We start from the raw sequence: 13175 nt of genomic DNA on the forward strand, positions 1-13175 counted from the left end.
TTCGCGATGAAGAACTTGTTCATTGAGAATTTGTGTCAAGGTGGAGATTGTTAGAATTAAGTGACCCAAAATTCTTATTTAAATAAAATACGATGGAAAATAAAATAAAAGTAAAATCCATATAGAACTAGACTTCTTTTATTTTATTTTAGAATAAGGTTTTAAACCTTATTAAACTCCATCTATTTTATATTAATTAGGATAAGGTGTTTCAATCCTACTAGAATATGGCTTTGCAAGCCTATAAATAGACATAGTCTATTCCTCTTGTATTTGAGTAAAAAATTTTTCGACATAGTGAATTTTCTTCTCCTCTGCCCGTGGTTTTTTTTCCCGAAAGGGTTTCCACGTAAAATTTATGTGTTCTTTATTTTTATTTATTTTATTCTATTTTATTTTTCACAAAACGAAATTAGATCGGGGAAAGTCGAAAGTAGTTGAGTAGCAGATTCCATCTATCCGAACCCGTACGAGGTAAGTCGATATACAAATAAATGTGTTTTGAATTGAATTATTGCTGTCAATATGATATTGAACATTGATGAATAGTGATATGAGTTGGGCATGAGATATCCGAGAGAGTATCGATAAAGTTTCGATATCTGAAAAGACCCTGTACGGACCTTAGGAATAGTTAGGATACATATGTCATGACATAGGATTAGTTATGTGTTATCGTGTAAGACCACGTATGGGATGTTGGCATCGACTTATGATTTACGTGTAAGACCACGTCTGGGACATTGGCATCATATTTGATTACATGTAAGACCTTGTCTGGGACAGTGGCATCGATTTTTTATTACATGTAAGACCACGTCTGGGACGTTGGCATTGTACGAGCTTTCTGAGCTATCCGCGTATCCTTATGATTCCGAACGGTTCGACGGGTATTCCAAGAAAAGAATGAATATATGAAATGTGTATCCGATTCAGGTACGTTTGAAATGTAATTTAATGTTTGAGAATAAAAGGTAAGTACATGAGCAAATGATGATATGTGATATAAGTATGAAAAAGTATACTATATGTGCAAATAAATTGAGTATATGGGAAATGTATATGAATTATGTGGTTTGTGATAGTATTTGAAAATGAAGTATATGTAATTAGATGATGTTTATATGCTTTAAATGATAAGTTTATCTGTATATGGCTTACTAAGCTTTTGAAAGCTTACTTTGTGTGTTTTTCAACTGTTTTATAGATATCATAGGTACCGAGAGCTCGGGGATCGTCAAGGATCATCACCACACTTTCAAACTTCTTTTGGTACCTTTTGAAAATGTGAATATTAAAGTATGGCATGTATAGGCTAAAAGTATTTGGATATGTTTTGTAATGTATATATCATGCCATGTGATATGGCTAGTTTATGGTTGAACTTATGGTTTGATTTTGGTATATGATATGTGATGCAAATTATGCTTATGTGATTTGTTTATGAATGACCAAATGAAATGGTCAATTTTGGTAAGTTTTGGTATGTGCATATTTGAGAAATTGTTAAGTTTATAGCATGTGATTGAATGAAGTAAAATGAGGCTATGGAACAAATGTTTAGATATGATTTTGTCTTATGTTTTGGCATAATTTGTTATGACTATTAAGCATGAAATTGGTTGATAATGTTATGGCATGATTGGTGTATGTATTGGTTATGAAATGGATGAACATTTGGTATGAAAATGATGCTTATTTGTTGATTGTAGGGAGGACCCTTAATGGGTGGCAAATTGGCCTTGTAAATGGCCTATTTTTGCCTACACGGGCAGAGACACGAGCGTGTGTCTCAGCCGTGTTGCTCGAGGGCCATTTCGAAATGAGCCTGGGCAGACTACACAGTCGCACACATGGGTGTGTGGTCAACTGTGTTACCAAGTCAGTTTCGAGTACGGGCTAGACACACGGGCGTGTCTTGTGGCCGTGTGGACAAGTCACAATATATGCCCTGTTTTGACACAGCCTAGACACACGGGTGTGTCTAAAGCTATGTGAAGCACACGGCCTATTCACACAGGCATGTAACCTGTATAATTTTGAAAAATGTTTAAGTTTTGAAAAATTTTGTATGAGCTCGGTTTAGTCCCGACCCCTTTCTAAAGCATGTTTAAGGTCTCGTTAACCTATATAAGGGACTCTGTAATGATGTATGATTATGTGTGAATAATGTTTGTGAATTGTTCGTAAAATGTTCTGATTTGTCTGGTAATGCCTTTAACCCAATTCTGGCGACGGATATGGGTTAGGGGTGTTACAACAAATGACCATGTCGCAGGCCATGTCTCAGACCATGTGAAACCTGTAATTAAAAACAATAATGACAGATGGTCGTGTGAGGTGGCCGTGTGACATGTGACAGCCCGTGTCCCTGGACTTGTGCAACATAAGTTGCACCTAAAACAAGCCATTTCAAATCCTATTCTTGCACATCAAGACACACCATTCCTACATACATTCATATCACCAAAACACACTCAAAACATTACAAATCAACCATCCTACAAGTTCTAACCAATATGCTAATTGATAAACCGTAATTTATACATATTTTTATCCCATGCTTAGCATACTTTTGGATGAATTATCCTTAGAATTGGTGAATCCGATGCTCCTAATCCTTTAATTTCATGTTTTATACTTAGGAGAGCATAGGAGAGTAAAAAGAGCGAGAAATGGGCCAAAAACGGAGAAAATGAGTCAACATGGAAATCAACACGGCCTGGACTTCCTCACATGGGTAGTTCACACACCCGTGTCCATTCAGCAGACTTGAACACGGTTTGTAGAAATCGCACATGGGCATGTCCCTGTCGAGCCCAAGTCTAGTCCTATTCGAAAAAGGCCAATCTTGAGGGTTTAGAAGCATTCTAAAGCCTATTTAAACACCCCAGGAGGTACCGAAAAAAACACACACGGAGGAGGCGGCAAGGAATTACTTGAAGAAAGCCGATTGATCCATCTCAGAAGTCGGATTCACCTTCAAGACTGAAGATCTCCCTTCAATTCCCTTCAAGAGTTCTTGGGTTTTCTTTATGTTTTGTTATCATTATTCTTTTGAGATGTTTTCTTTGATAAATATGAATTAAACTCCCTAAATACCTAAGGGGAATGAAACTTAAAATGGATCTTGTTATTATTATCTGAATTATATGATAAATATTTGACTTGTTCTTAATTATGAGTTCTTAATTCTTGCTTTAATATTCCAGGATATTGATTCAAGTATTGATGTGCTTATTCAGAGGAGCAAAAGTCCCTGTCTAAGTGTAGATCTAACATAATTAAGCAGAGTTGATTGCACGCCTAGAGATAGGTTGCATAATTTTACCGGATTAGGGTGAAACCTAATAAGGGAATCTATAGATCGAGTTAATGCAGCACTAGGAGTTTTAATTAGAAAGAGATTTCAATTAATCAACCTAGGGTTAGATATTGCTAGTTTCGAGAGAGATAATAATATAACTTAGGGATTTCTACGGATCAATTCAAGTGAATAAATCGTCTGATTCAGAGTCAATAACAAGTGAAGTCTAGGTGGATTTTTCCCTTAGGTATTTTCCAAATCGTTCAGTTTTCCCAAAAGTTATTTCCCCAATTTACTTTCTATGCATTATTAGTTTAGTAATTAGTTTAGATAAAACAAACCCCTTTATTTTTAGGCTAGATAATAAAAAAAAAGTTAATACAAGTACTTTTAGTTCCTTTGGGTTCGACATCCCGGTCTTGCCATAAGCTATACTATTGTTCGATAAGGTCCGCTTGCCTTTGTCATGATAATAGTTAGTTTTCAAGAACGAACATTCATAAATTATAAAACTTATCACGATTCACATCTCATCAAGTTTTTGGCGCCGTTTCCGGGGAACTAAGATATTAGGAACACTTAATTTTTATTACTTTAGCCATTTATTTTATTGCAATTTAAACTTTATTTTGATTTTTTTTACTAAATTTTATTTTTCCTTCTGGTAGGTTTTTATAGTTTATGACTAGAAGAAACCCATCAGGACCATTACTTTTTGATAGTGAGATTGAACACACAGCTCACAAAAACTGAAGAGAAATAAGGCGAAGCTTAAGATACATAGAGGAAGGGCAAGAGGATGATATTCACACCACAGTAAATGAGAATCCTGCTCCACGCACTATGTATGATTATACTAAACCTACTTTAACAGGAACTGAATCGAGTATAATTAGGCCTGTTGTTGCTGCAAATAATTTTGAACTGAAACCTAACACAATTCAAATGATTCAACAGTTTGTTCAGTTTGATGGTTTGCAGGACGAGGACCCAAATGCTCATTTGGCGAATTTCTTAGAATTCTGTGACACTTTTAAGATCAATGGCGTTTCTGATGATGCCATTCGCCTTCAGTTGTTTCCCTTTTCATTGAGGAACAAAGCTAAACAGTGGTTGAACTCGTTACCACGAGGGTCAATCACTACTTGGGAAAAAATGACCGAAAATTTTTTACTTAAATATTTTCTGCTGGCTAAAATGGCTAAGTTGAGGAATGATATCTCTTGTTTTGTGCAGATGGATCTAGAAACACTCTATGATGCATGAGAGAGATACAAGGATCTATTGAGAATGTGGCCTCACCATGGGTTACCACTATGGTTTCAGGTTCAAATGTTTTACAACGGCATGAACCCATCAATAAGACAACTTATTGACGTAGCTGCTGGTGGGAATATCAATAACAAAACACCTGAACTGGCTTACAAATTTATGGAAGAGATGTCACTGAATAACTATCAGTGGCAAGTCATGAGAACAAAGTCGACAAAAGAAGCCAGTGTTTTCAACCTCGACGTGGTTACTATGCTATCTAACCAGGTAGAACTTTTAAATAAAAAGATTGACGGTTTATATGGTTCTACTCAGGTACATCCAGTGATGAGGTGCGACTCAAATGGAGGAGGAGCGCACACAGAATATCAACCTTTCAATTCTAGCACCGAGGAGGATCAAGTTCAATATATGGGTAATAATAATTCTAGATCTCAAAATAACCTATATAGTAACACATATAATGCAGGTTGGAGGAACCATCCCAACTTCTCGTGGGGTGGTCAAGGGAATCAAAGGCCACAACATCCTCCGGGTTTTCAACAACCACCTTATCAACAGGAAAAGAAGCCGAACCTTGAGGAGATGCTAACAAAGTTTATCTCAGTGTTAGAAACTCACTTTCAGAACAACAAAACAACACTTAAGAATCAACAAGCATCGATCCAAGGGCTCGAAACTCAGATAGGACAACTTGCCAAACTAATTTCTGAACGACCACAAGGTAGCTTGCCAAGTAATACTGAATCTAACCCAAGGGAACAACTCAACGTGATTACCACTCAAGGCGAGGAAGGGTTAGTTGAACCAGAACCAGAACCAAGGCAAGGAATGGTGGTAAGTAAAGGTAAAGGTGAGTTAGTCCATAGTGAGCAACAACCGGTAAGTAAAGAGTACAAACCACAAGTGTCATACCCCAGTGCGACAAGGAAAGACCGCATAGATGAACAATTTGGTAAATTCCTTAAACTATTAAAGAAATTGCATATTAATTTACCATTTATCGAAGCTCTTTCGCAGATGCCAAATGTAGTTAAATTTTTAAAGGAGCTTTTAGCAAATAAGCGGAAGTTGGATGAGGTGTCGCATGTGGAGATGAATGTAGTTTGCTTAGCCATTCTGCAGAAAAAGCTGGCAAACAAATTGAAAGATCCAGGGAGTTTTACGATTCCTTGTTTAATTGGTAGCTTAGACGTTAGTAATGCTTTGGCTGATTTAGGGGCCAGTATTAGTGTCATGCCCTACAAAATGTTTAAACAACTAGGTCTTGGAAAACCCAAACAAACTAGGATGAGCATTTAGTTAGTAGATAAAACAATTGGATTTCCTAGGGGCATTATTGAAGATGTACTCGTTAAAATTGACAAATTTATATTCCCAATCGATTTTTTTTCTAGACATAGAAGAGGATAGTGACGTGCTTTTAATTTTAGGAAGGCCCTTTTTAGCAACTACTAGAACTATAATTGATGTTGGTATAGGTGAACTCACACTTCGTGTGGGTGATGAAACAATCACTCTTCAAGCTAGAAATTCTTCTAATACTGATCATGTGGTGCAACCTTTTTTGCAGGAAATATGTTCGAAAAGCATACATGAGCCTTGTTCAAATAACAACAAAGAACTCATCTATAAAGAACGAAAGCTACAAATCGAGGAACTAGATGAATGGCAGACACAGAAACCGAGAGCACTCGATAGACCAAAACCATGCCATGACGAGCTCAATGTTTCACCAAATCAACTTAAGGTTGGAGACAAAGTACTACTAGATGCAGTAGACCCTCATATTGCCACTTCTAAACCTAATGGAGCAATCCCTCTTACGGTACTTGGCATTTTTCCATACGGTATAGTCGAGGTAATTCATCCCAAATTTAGAACTTTTAAGGTAAATAGTACTCGTCTAAAACCTTATTTTGAGTTTGATAGCAGGAATGAGGAGTGTAAACTCCTGGCACCACCGTGACCATGCAAGAGAGAAGTAAGTCGAGCTTAGACTATAAATAAGCGCTTCTCGGGAGGCAACCCGAGCACGAACAATGTTAACTTCTTTTAATTTTAGTTTTTAACATCTAATTCACTAACTGAGTCTTTGAACACAGATTGTCCAAATCCACACGGCTAGGCATATGGGTGTGCCTTAGGCCGTGCTCATAGCACGGGCAAAGACATGGCCGTGCAGTACAGCCGTGTGAAAATAGAGCGAAACTTTTCCCTAATACGGGATTCGATACGTAGCCATGGCCGTGCAACATGGTAGTGGATGAAACTGTCAAAAAAACACGGGTGTACCCGTGTCTAGAAGCCGTGGTTGAAACTGAAAAATTGACACGGGAGTGCGACACGCCCGTGCCCACCACCTGTGCTCGAGACTGTGAAATTAACACGAGCGTGGGAGAAGCGAATGAAGCAGGACACGGCCATTCGACACGGCCGTGGGCTGAATTTCAAACGTTCCCAAACTTGAAAATCACGAAACACACAGGCTGAAATAAGGGCACACGAGTGTGCCCCACGGCCGTGTGCCCCAAAATCTATATAAACCTCTCACTATTCATTATCCCATTCCCCAAAAAACCTTGACCCTAGCCGTCGAAATCCCCTCTCCCACCACCGACTGGCCACTCCTTCCTCTTTCTCTTTCCATTTTTCTCCTCTCTTCCTCTCCTTCACCCCCCCTTCTTACCCTTGCACACCACACAACCTCATTACCCACGCCTGTGGCGAACCACATGACTGCTCCACAAAGCACTATTGCATTTGTCCCTTCTCTTCTCTCTATTATCTTATTATTTCTTGTTATTTCTTGTTTATTTGAATTTTTTGATGATAATCATGCTTATACTTAGAAACTTGCCATTTTAGTTGATGCATTATGATACATTCATCCTTGTGTTTCCATAGATTTCATGCCATATTCCATATTATCATTACCATATGTACTAGGTATTTCATTAGCACTATTCTTGTATTCTTAATGCTAATAATTAATTGCTATATCTATTAAAACTTTTTCATTTTCAGTAGATTTTCCCTGTAGTCAGTAACCCCTATGAAGTATTCTTGTTTAGTTTTAACATGCCTGCATGCTTTTACATGCTATTCTTGGGGATTATTCTTATAACTTCATCTTTTCATTGCAGATACCATGACGAACCCAAAAGGCAAGAAGACTGCCATCCTCGACTCAAAGAAGAGGAAAAGAGCAGCATCATCTTTGGGTCCTACCACTGAGATCAGACACCCATTCCTCCAATTTCCATTGGGACCATAGGAGAAGGAGGAACTTTTTTAGATACTCCGGGCCTGACCCCTAAGTGCGGGCCATTGCATTGATTGGACCGCCCTAGAGAAGATTCAACTCGTCGACGCAGTTTGGGCCCTTCTAACTACTGACCCGTGGGGGCTCTTCTTCGAGATCATCGAGCCGACATACCTCGAGCTCAGACTCGAACTCTGTTTGACCTTACACCTCCAAGTAGTTATGACAGAGTTCGATGATCTCGGAATGGTCAGTTCCATCTCGACAGTTTAGTCTGCCAGTTGAGCGTACCTGAGTTCAGCGTCGCTTGGGGGCTATAGACGGAGGAATTCATGGACGATGATGATTTTGATACCCTTCATCGCCACATCCACTTGTCTCCCTCCAAGTGCTGGAGGGCCCTCATTCCTACTTCGGCCACCTGTGACCCTAGTCGCTCCAAGGCATTGGCTCTCGCCCTATACCTGCAATACATACATGCCATCCTAGCCCACACCCTGACAGGATGGAGAGAGAGTACTAGCGTCGTCAACACTAACGATGCCTATTTTTTATGGAGCATGGCGAATGGGCACGTGTTCGACCTTGCCTATTTCATCGCCCTCACCATTCACCATCAGACGGAGCGGTATAGGAAGGGAGTCATTTCCATTGCCCCTTATGTGACTCGCCTGGCGCGGTACTTCGGTCTCCTCAATACGGCGGCGCAAGCATCCTCCCTCACTCTCATTGGTTAGATGTCCCCACAGGGCATCTTAACTATACTCCATATGAGGATGATCGAGCAACGACATGGATTCGATCCTCCTCAGTACTACCTCATCCAGTCAGCCGTGTAGGAGAACCCAAAGGACATTACTGATGATGTCCCTGCACAGCACCAGGACCTACCATCTTAGCCACCGCCCATTTATCGCCCAGTTCATGCGATTGCTTCACTCTCTGGTATCTCTGAGTGCCTCACACGATTCGAGCAGCAATGTTTTCAGTATTTTGATAACATTGATGTGACATTACATCAGACTTGTCAGCACCTTCATATCTCATCGCCACCCCCACCTCGCAGACCATCTTGCGATAAAGATTTTTAAAGACTTTTTATTTATTATTTCTATTTTTACTTTTATCTTTATTTATATCTTTAAAGTACTTTTTATTTTACTTCCATTTAATACTATTCCATTTTTAGGTTTTGTAATTAATATTAGATAATTTATGTTTTTGGCTATTTCTTTACGAGTAATTATGCTTCTTTATATTTCCTAAAGGGTTAGTGATTTTATCGCAGTTATAAAGAGCTCCAAAGCTCACTATTACTTAGGAAATTGCAACTCCACTACAAAAGGTTCTCCACGACTGCCATGTCCTGCTCAACCATGACCATAGCTACCATCAGATATAATATTGTTTTGGTGCAGGACTTATGGACTAACGAACCTCTACCACTACCGGAGTATCCTCCTCCACTCTCATCATTGCCTTGGCTGATTATTCACCATAACTCCAATTCAAGGAATTCATCCATAAATTCAGGATGTTTCACTTCTCTCCCTCATGTCTATATTGTTTAGTAATACTATCTTTGTTCATTGAGGGCAATGTACATCTTAAGTGTGTGGGGGGTTATTTATATCATTATCAGAAAAATCCTTGAATTTTATCTTATTCTCACGTGAATCACTCATATCACTATTAGAATGAATTTTGATTAATTTATGATTTTTATTGATATGTCTTGAATTAAAACATAGGCATTTATGGATTGACTATTTAAACTTTAAAGGAATTAAGGAATTAAGCATGAAAAGTTTATTCCTGAGAATTAAAAATCTTGAGGTTGTTTCCCCAAGTTTAAGTATTATCTTGAGTTGAAATTCACATGTTAAACATCAAAAAGCCATAATTTTTGTGAAATCTTGAGCCTTTAGAGCATATACTATCTCTTTCATGCTCACTTTTATTGTTGCTTTGAGTGCGTCAATATCGAATTGTTATTCTAGAACTTGCTTGATTATGCATGTCAAGACCACACCATTGATTTGATATGTCGAAATGATAAAAGATACTTAGGTTTAACCCACTCACTCCATAAAAGCCTACCTTCATAATTAACCCTTAATGAACCCCCTAAGCCTAACAAGCCATTCATTGATTTACCCTTAATATTGACCCATAACCCATTATTGTAGAAATCCCCTCATTTGATCCCTATTTTTGTCGAGATTTGATTTGAATAAATTGCTTAGCTATGTTTTATTTTTGATAATTAGTAAAGTTCTATGTTATATTTGACTTGTTCTTAAAAAAAATAAAAAAAATACATATTAGTAGTAATTCTTTGTTTTTGAGCTTAAGTATTTAATTCCTTATTCTACGAAGAAAAGCTCAATTATAGGATCTTCTATTTAGGAATGTAATTTGTCAGTTGTAGTATTTTTTCTAGTTAGGTGATTTTTCAATTCAATCTCTATTCTAACCTTCATTTTCAGCTTATGACCACACCCCCTAACCAAAGCCACGCTACAACCCTCTAAAGACCTTTTGATTGATGTATCATCTCAATATATAGTGGTGGAGATTTGATTTTCACGCAAGCCTATGGTAATAACTTTTCGTATTTACTGTTGAGTGCTAAATTTCTTGTCTTTAAACACCTCGAGTGATTTGAGTGAATCTTTAAGTGAGGATGTGAAACTCTGTGATATTTTGAATCAAAGGTGATTACTTAAATGAGGGGAGACACTTAGGTTTTCGTGATAAAACGCTTAAGTTGGAATGTTTGAAACTTTGATATTCTTCGAGTTGAATTTTCAATGTATGATTACTTATGGTTTATTTTGAGATACTACTGATAAGAATTATAAGTTGAGAAGAATTTATTTTGATTGTGAGTTGAAGATTTTGCTTGAGGACAAGCAAATGCTTAAGTGTGGGGGTATTTGATAAACTGTAACACCTTGAATTTTGGGCCTAGAAGTAATGGGCCTTGAGTTTGGGATCGGTTAGAAAGTGGCTTAAATAAATTAAATGTGTTTAAATATTTTATAATTGCATGTTTAGTCTAATTGTTAAGTGATTTAGGAAGGGTTGGTAGTGTAGAAAAAGTCCTGGGTTCGATCTAAGGCTTTAGCAAAATTTTGCAATTTTTTTCTAAAGGACCCTAAGCATTAGGTGGAAGACTTATTAATAAGGCCTGGTAAAATCTGACTCAAGGAAATGCTTGGCCTAGTGGCAAAAGGCGTTGGTAGTAAGCAGGAAGTCCAGGGTTTGAGTCCTGGCCTTGGCGAAAATTTTTATTGCGTATATGATTACTAGGGAAGCAAGCTTTAGGCCTTAGAAATATGTTTGGTAGAAATTCGACACAAAGGATGCACTTGGCCCAGTGGTATGATGGCGTTAGGGGTAAGGAGAGGTGTTGGGTTCAAGTCGCAGCATGAGAAAAAGTTTTGGGTTTTTTTTAGACAACCTAGAGGTCGGCAGAAAGACTTTATAATTAATTGGGGAGGAAGAACGACACAAATAAGGTAGGTGCCGTAGTGGCAAGGGATGTATAGTGCAGCCAAAGAGATTAGGGGTTCAAATCTGAATGGTAGCAAATATTTTTAGGATAACCTTGTTGCGAGTTAATAGGCCTTAAAAATAGTTAGGGATGGAATATGGCACAAGAGTGCTTGCGGTGTAGTGGCGAGAAGCATGCTATGGATATGAGAGGTTGCAAGTTCGAATCCCAGGCCTGACAAAGTTTAAATTTTTATGCTTTAAGAAAACTAAGCCTTAGGCATATAAGCCTTATAGTTAATTATGACCGAATGATAACACAAGATAGGATGTGGTGTAGTGGCCAATAGCCTGTTGGGAAGTTGGAGGGCTAGAGTTCGAGTAGTGGCATGCGCAAAAGGGAGTTTAATTTGCTACTCAACGCAGGGAAGGATTGCTATTCAGTGGAAGCAATTTGAATGCAATTCAAATTGGAATTGTTGGCTAAAATCAAGGGGATTAGGATGAGGATTAAATGTGGATATGATCATGATAAGAATTGAAGAAATTGAAGGGATTTTAACTGGACGAGTTTAAGTTAATTGGGGAGTGTAGGTTTGTATTTTTATTTATTTATTATTTTTAGTATATATATGTGTGTCGTATGGGCAAGTAAGAGCATTTGTTGTTTTTGTGTGCTTCAGTCGCATATTATCTCCTCTTTTCTTTAAGCCAAACTCTTGATCTTTTCTTCCCTATTTTAATCAAATCAACCTCTTCCCTCTTAACTTAGCCGACTGTTTCTTTTTCATTTGAAAGTCGAGTCATACACTTTGGGGGTTTGATTTCTTATTGGCAAGTGATCTCGCAATCTGTAAGTGAATTAGATCTTCTTCGACTTTTGTTAAATATTTCTAAGTTTTTTCATTTCTACACTTTTAAAAGCCGATTTTTCTTTATCCTTTCCAATACTTTTGTTAACTGATGGTTTCTCCATTTATTTCTCTTTTTCCCTCTTATTCAAGAGTGTGATCACTGGCTAAGTATTAGTTGATGGAAAAAGGGGGTTCTAGCAGAGGGATTGGGATAAAGGCTCCCAAGTTTAAGTGACGTAAGGTGTCAGCTGTTTAGGACTTTCCGTCTGGATGCAGAAGGGGGACTACGTCAAATTTCGAGTTACATAGGCAGATCACAGCCGATCAATCTAGTCAAGGTTCGGGCGATTATGAATACTTAGTACTCCAGGTGATAAGGTGTGTACTTCTACCCTATGATAGCTTGACATAAACCCGAAGGTGTGTACATACACTGCACACACACAAGTAGATCGGCAAATCCTGAAAAGCTGAAATGTCGAAAAGCCTAAAGTTTGGCTACAGTAGTCTTGCGAGTGCAAGAACACTCGTAAGGGGGAAACCGATAGGTTATCTGAGGCCCCATGGGTGATTCCATGGACTTGGGCTATGAATTGGCCAACCGGGCCAGTATGGGCTAAATGGGCCCGATGGGCTGTTGGGCCTATAATAGGCAAAAATTAATAATTGATGCTATGTGATGGAAAATCGTATGTGAGCATGACTGTAAAAGTGATTGGGCCTAGTGGGCCATAAGCATGTATGTGGACTTGTTTCGATTTGTAAGGGGTTCTGGGCCTAGTATATGATGACTGCATAAAACTTAATTAATTTATTGAGACCGTGGACAAGTCATTGGGTTATGGTGTGGCAATGGGTATATGCATGTCTAGGATTGGATATGGGTTGGGAATTATGGAAAGGAGGAAGTATATGAGGATCGCATGGTTACTTGACAACCGTGGATCCACCGATTGCTATTAAGCCCAATATATGATTG

General features: G+C 38.2%; 1 non-coding gene across 1 annotated transcript; it reads right to left on the minus strand.

The window, feature by feature from the left end:
• Positions 1-4510: 4510 nt before the first annotated feature.
• LOC128294635 (small nucleolar RNA R71) lies at positions 4511-4617 on the minus strand. Its single transcript, XR_008284943.1, has one exon. It is a non-coding gene; the product is annotated as a small nucleolar RNA R71 (small nucleolar RNA).
• Between the last annotated feature and the right edge of the window lie 8558 nt (positions 4618-13175).

This window comes from Gossypium arboreum, chromosome 6 (assembly GCF_025698485.1).
Source record: "Gossypium arboreum isolate Shixiya-1 chromosome 6, ASM2569848v2, whole genome shotgun sequence".
NCBI lineage: Eukaryota > Viridiplantae > Streptophyta > Magnoliopsida > Malvales > Malvaceae > Gossypium > Gossypium arboreum.